Raw genomic sequence first — 6,000 nt, forward strand, 5'->3', positions numbered from 1 at the left:
AGAAGAAAAAGAAGAGGAAGAGGAAGAAGAAGAAGAACGTAGACTTTGTATTGCGTTTTTGGAGTTTATTCGTTAATTAACTTGTAAAGCATACAAGCCCTAATAACTTATATGCAGAACTTTTTTCATATTTTTATTGTGTAATAAAAACAAGAAAAATAATTGAGAGTACTAAATAGTAAGCCTAATTATTCTCCCAACTCTATACAATTAACACTTATCAAGATTTTATTCAATTCATTAATATGTGTTTCTCTCTCCTTATCATTAATTTCATGCATTCAACAAAAAAAAAAAAAACGATGTTGTGTGAATTTATCAACTATATGTAGTAGATCAAACATAAATTGAGTTTATCCCTCTAATGATATTATTAATGAACATGACAAGATTCTCAAATCAAACATATTAATTTCTGTGAGAATCTGTCAAGATATTTAATTTTTTGTGTGCATTATATATTTTGTCCATAATATTTGTAAAAAATGTCAAGAATATTTTTATTTTATTATTTTATTCCAAAATCTGACAAATTATTAACAGTTTAATTTTTCTAACACACTTTTTTTCCATTCCTTCATCTTTATTTGTCCTGTATCTACTCTTTCAAATAACACTATCACTATTTTAATAGAAAAAAATCGAGATTTTATGATAAATTAAATATATAAAATATGAAATAATAACAAGATTTAAATTGTAATACCATTTAATTTATTAAATTTTTTAAAACTTAATTAATTTATTTAAAATTTTAAGAATTAAATTAAAATTTTAATTATCAATATATAATGTTAAAATGGTCAAAATGAATATCCGTGAGTGGTTCAATAATTACTAAATACATAATATTATTAGAACCGGGAAATAAAAAATCTGTTATTACGTTGTCGTTTGGTGCCTAAGGACAGGCACATGGAGTGTCCAATGCAAATGTATGTGGAGAAGGCAAAGGCCCATAGGGTTCACCTTCAAGTTAATTAACATCAAGTTAGGATCAAGTATAAACCAACTTGGATTGGTCGAGTGATTAATTCATTTGTACGTTTAAGTAAATGTTGAGGGTTTGAATTTTGGTTTGTGCATGCAGTAACTCATTAATCAGCGGCTGACCATTAAATGAAGTTCAGATTTGTGATGAATTAATCTTTAGTTTATCGGATTGAAAAATACTGTGAAAAAAAAAATATTAGGGTCAAGTACAAGTGGTTGATTGTGTGTCCCACAGCCATCTTTGACACAATGCAAGTGGCCACAGGTTCAATTTGATCTTATACCTACATTATTTGTACTTTAGCACCCATGTTATTGATTACCTTAATTCATGTGTAAACTAAGGTAGATTTTGTATTGTAACAAGATTACAATTAAAAATGTTTGGTAATAAAAAAAATTGAGTTAAAAATAATATGAATTTTTTTATTAATTTCTTTAATTACAATACATATATTTATTATTTTTTTTCTCACTCTCTTCATTTTTTCTCACTTTAACAAATAATAATAATTGAATAAGATATACATTAATTACATTAATAGTAATAATAAAAAGTACATTAATAATATTCAAATTCTTTTATCAACTATTATAAAAGAATGGTGAACTCTATCATGCCCTCTCTAAAATAAAGGATAAATTACCCTTTGTGACATATACAATGATTATTGATAAATTATCTTTTAACCAGAGTTTCAAAGTTTGAATGAGATCGTCAAATCTAATTGCTATCTCTAATACGATCGCTAGAAAATTCTAAAAACGAGAGAGCTAAAAAACTGATAAAAATTTCTGATATATTAGTTAAAAATGATGGTAATTGGTGCGTGAAAGGAGACACCAAGGTATTTTATTTTTTTATCTTTAATTGCTCTTAAATTATTTTTCAATCATTATTCAGATGATAAAAATTCTAAGATGGTAATTATTGACTCATTGTTTTTATGACTAACTAATATTTTGGTTTGTTTTTGTTATATAGTTATACAATGCTACGAGGGTTGGTTATCTGAAGAGGAGTATCATTGTTGATCCGACTGAATTTTAAGAAAAATACTAGGAAAAAAATTTTAGGAAGGAGAGAGCTGAAAAATTAATAGATGTGTTCATTGAAATGAGAGATTGAAAGCATATGAACAAGTTTAAAATCCTAACCTAATTGATTGGAAATGGTGATTGGATTTGAGAGGAATTATGGTTTTAAAATTGAAGAAGAGGTGTATTTGGTGCGGATTATAAAAATAACACTACTATCAAATTTCAAGAGAAACATCGCGTCAATTGAAAAAAAAGAGAAGATAACGTGAATCTTAAAACTCTGGTAGAAGAATAATTTATGAATAATCACTGTATATGTATGTCACAAAGAGTAATTTATCCTTTATTTTGAAAAGAATAGAGTAAAATTCACCAAAAAAAATATTATCTACTATTAACAATTCTATTAAATCTGACAGATTTTTTCTTTTACCATGTATGTGCTAATTTCTTATCTATTATGCACATAATTTTTTAAATCTATTTTCTTTAATTTTTTTATTTGCTTGTTCTAAAGTGAAATGAGTTAAAATATATTTAATATAATATCTATAGTTTTATATATAATATTTATAATTTCATATTCATAACATTCATATACTTTTATATATATAATATTCATAATTAATAAATTTTTACGATTAATATTATTCAATTTTAAGATATATATTTTTTGAATTATCTCACATATGCTTTAATAGATTATAATTTTAATTTATTTTAATATTTTTTAGATAATATTCATATGTATATTTATTTATCGATTTTAATCTGATCAAATAAAAATTATATTTAATAATTTATATCATAATTTTCTTCCAATTTTATTTTTATTTTTATTTTATAATATACAAGTTATATATAAAAATATGAGTGATATAGTAAAAATTATTAAAAATTTTTAATTTAGCATTCATAATTTTATATGTATAACATTTATAATCTACGAATTAAAATTAATTTATTATTATTATTATTTTGCAACTTATAAACCAACAATTTTTTACATTTATGATATTTAATAAATTGAGATGAACAAATTTGAGATTTTGAATTTTTTTTATAAAATGTGTTGTGGTAATTTAAAAATATATTTTAGGATAAATAATATAAGAATTTAAGATTTTTATTTGAAATAAAAATTGTATAATTATGGATGTAATAAGCTAATAATGAGGGAGAGGTTTTTGAGATTTGATTCTTATAAAATTTGAATTAATTTTGGCACAATTAAATAAAAGGAGATATTTATTAAAAAAATTAATTGTGTCAATTAATCAAGGAGAGTAATTTACATTCTCTTATAAGTAAGAATATTATTAAGTATATATTTTATTTATTATTTGTGATTTTTGGCTACATAACATTACTCAATTATAGTACGTAGAGAATTGGGATTTGTAGTTGTTGCAGATCCAACTTAGAACCCAAACGGCCAGATCTTAACCCAATAAGATATATCCGTCCCAAAACCCACATACCTCGATGAAGTTCTAACAACTATTTGAATGTATGTCTGAAATAGTCTCAAATTTTGTTTGGCTAAGACTGGAAGTTGGTGGTGCTGTCGTTGGTTTCGGCTCCGATCACTCGGCCGAGTCAAAGAGAAAAAGCAACTGCTGGAAAAGCATCATGCTCATCTCACGCGCAAGGAGAAGAGATCGTGGGTGTGTTTTGGATTTGATTGGATAGGAGAATTTTTGTTTGGATCTATGTCAGGTTGTTGATCCGGATTTCTGATTAAAAAATTTCGTAAATGCGGGTAAAACCACACTTTCTATATAAAGAAAAAACACTCATTTTTCTAGAAATGACATTCTTATCCCTGGCCTATATTGATATATCTCTAAAATATTTGCTGACTTAATCGTCGAAGTGTCTTTATAGATACTACTCTCTCGCACTCAAAATAGCCGAACAGCCAACAAAAGGTCGTCTGAAGGAGTAAGAAAGCAATCTTCAATCACCGACCAGGTAACTCATGAACAATAGCCATCATGTAGGTTCTTTATCTAGTCTCATATGTTAGCTAGTTAAAATACAACACTTCATAAAAAATAAAAGAAGATATTTATTAAAAAAATTAATTATGTCAATTAATTAAGGAGAATAATATACACTCTCTTATAAGTAAGAATATTATTAAGTATACATTTTATTTATTATTTGTGATTTTTAGCTACGTACTCAATTATAATATGTGAAGAATTGGGATTTATAGTTGTTGCAGATTCGACTTAGGGGCCAAACGGCTAATCTTAACCCAATGAGGTCTGTCCTAAAATCCACATGCCTCGAATAAGTTCTAACAACAATTTGAATATATGTCCAAAATAGTCCCAAATTTTGTCTGGCTAGGATTGAAGGTTGGTGGTGCCGTCGCTGGTTTCGACTCTGATCACTCGGGCGAGTCGAAGAGAGGGGGAGAAGCATCATGCTCATCTCACGCGCAAAGAAAGGAGATCGTGGGTGTGTTTTGATTGGATTGGATTGGATAGGAGAATCTTTGTTTGGGACTATGTGAAATTGTTGGTCCGGTTCCCTAATTTAAAAAGATTCATAAATGCGAGTAAAACCACTTTCTTTATATAAATAAAAAATATCAATTTATCTAAAAATGACATTATTCTTATTCCTAACTCATATTGATATATCTCTAAAATACTTACTGATTTAATCATTAAAGTATTTTTGTAAGTACTACCATCTCTCATCTATGCGCGCACTCAAAACAGCCAACAAAAGGCCTGAAGAGTAAGAAAGCAATCTCCAATCACCCACCAGCCACCGGAAAACTCATGAAGAGTAGCCATTATGTAGGTTATTTATCTAGTCCCATATGTTAGCTAGTTAAAATACAACACTTCATAGAAAATAAAACAAAATTGAACTAAAAAAAATAAATGATGGTTGAGCTAGTATTCTTAATCTTGTAAAAGTCAATTTACATAAAATAAATAAATATGGACCATTTAAATCATGCTTAAAATTTCAAGGATGAAAGTAAAGCCGTACTAATAATTACTGTTCTTTAAATATAAACCATTTACGAATTCCAATTGTTCCAACCATTGGATTAGTAGTTCTATACGGTTTGATTAGTGGAAATGTGACTGAGAGTCAGAGATAATAATAATAATAATAATAATAATAATAATAATAATAATAATAATAATAATAATATAAAATTTAGCTGACATATATCTTAAAAACATAAATTAAAATTATTAATAAAAAATTATCATAAAAAATGTATAAAATTTAATTTTTAATATAATTATTATATATTATTAAAATAAAAAAATAAAATCTTGTATTAATAATAATCTTAACTGTATTGTTAAAGTAGTTAACTAAATCTTATCTTATATATAATATAACATGCGAGATTGATTTTGTAATTGAATGATGATAGACTTTTTCATTTTTTTTTTTGGTCTATGAAAATAGGGGAATATGACCTTTTAATCTGCCAAAAGCTTCATTGTGCTCTTCCCCAAAGAGTGATTGTCATGATTAAGCTAATTTCATTTCATATATAGCAATTTTCTCCTTTTTTCCTTTTCAACCTATCACCCTCTGCCCTCTTTTAATAAATTAATCATAGATGCTTTAATTTACAGTGTATGCATTATTCTTCTTTAATTTTCGCACTTGGTCCCATGTCATTCTTTACTCAGTTTCGGAATTTGTTTATGTCATTAGATATGGCCAAAAAAAAAAAAAAAAACAGAGAAAAGAAAAAAAAGAAAGTCAATTCGAAGCCAGGATTCTTTGGTGCCTTTAGTCAATGTTTTGGCAAATGATTTTAATGCTCTTCTTGTAAGGCTAGTTTTTTTTAATATTGAAAAAATTTAATAACTAAATATTACACTATAATTTTACTTATATCTAAAAAGTAAACGTTAATTCTTTTTTCAGTTTTTTTTTTTAAAATTAAGAGTGAGACTCAAATTTACGACTTCA

Source organism: Arachis hypogaea, chromosome 15 (genome assembly GCF_003086295.3).
Source record: "Arachis hypogaea cultivar Tifrunner chromosome 15, arahy.Tifrunner.gnm2.J5K5, whole genome shotgun sequence".
NCBI lineage: Eukaryota > Viridiplantae > Streptophyta > Magnoliopsida > Fabales > Fabaceae > Arachis > Arachis hypogaea.